Here is a 390-nt window from a genome sequence, read left to right on the forward strand (position 1 = left end):
CTTTGCTTACTTGTTGCCCTGCAGGTACGTGCCCCATATAACCTCCCTGTAGCACCCTCTGCAGCTTGCAGCGGCGGCGCAACCGTTAGCAACGACAGCAGCAGCAGCTGGAGCTACAGCTGCTGCAGTAGCGGCAGGTGCAACACCAGCAGCAGCAGTGGAGGCGGTGATGCCTCTTTTGAGCACTGCGTTACTAAACTAACTTCGGTGTCGAAGGGTGAAACAAACTCGGAATTTCTCTCTGTTCTCTGTTTCGTTTCGCGTTGCAAAGTTGTTCACTCATCCAGTGGTTATGGTTTCTGCTTTGTTTCTTTTTTCTGTCTTTTCGTTTCTTTCGCTGATTGTCTCTGACTGTCTCTGCGTTTCGTTAGTCTCATTTCCACTTCTTTT

The sequence above is a fragment of the Eimeria mitis genome, genomic scaffold (assembly GCF_000499745.2).
Source record: "Eimeria mitis Houghton genomic scaffold, Emh_scaff258, whole genome shotgun sequence".
NCBI lineage: Eukaryota > Apicomplexa > Conoidasida > Eucoccidiorida > Eimeriidae > Eimeria > Eimeria mitis.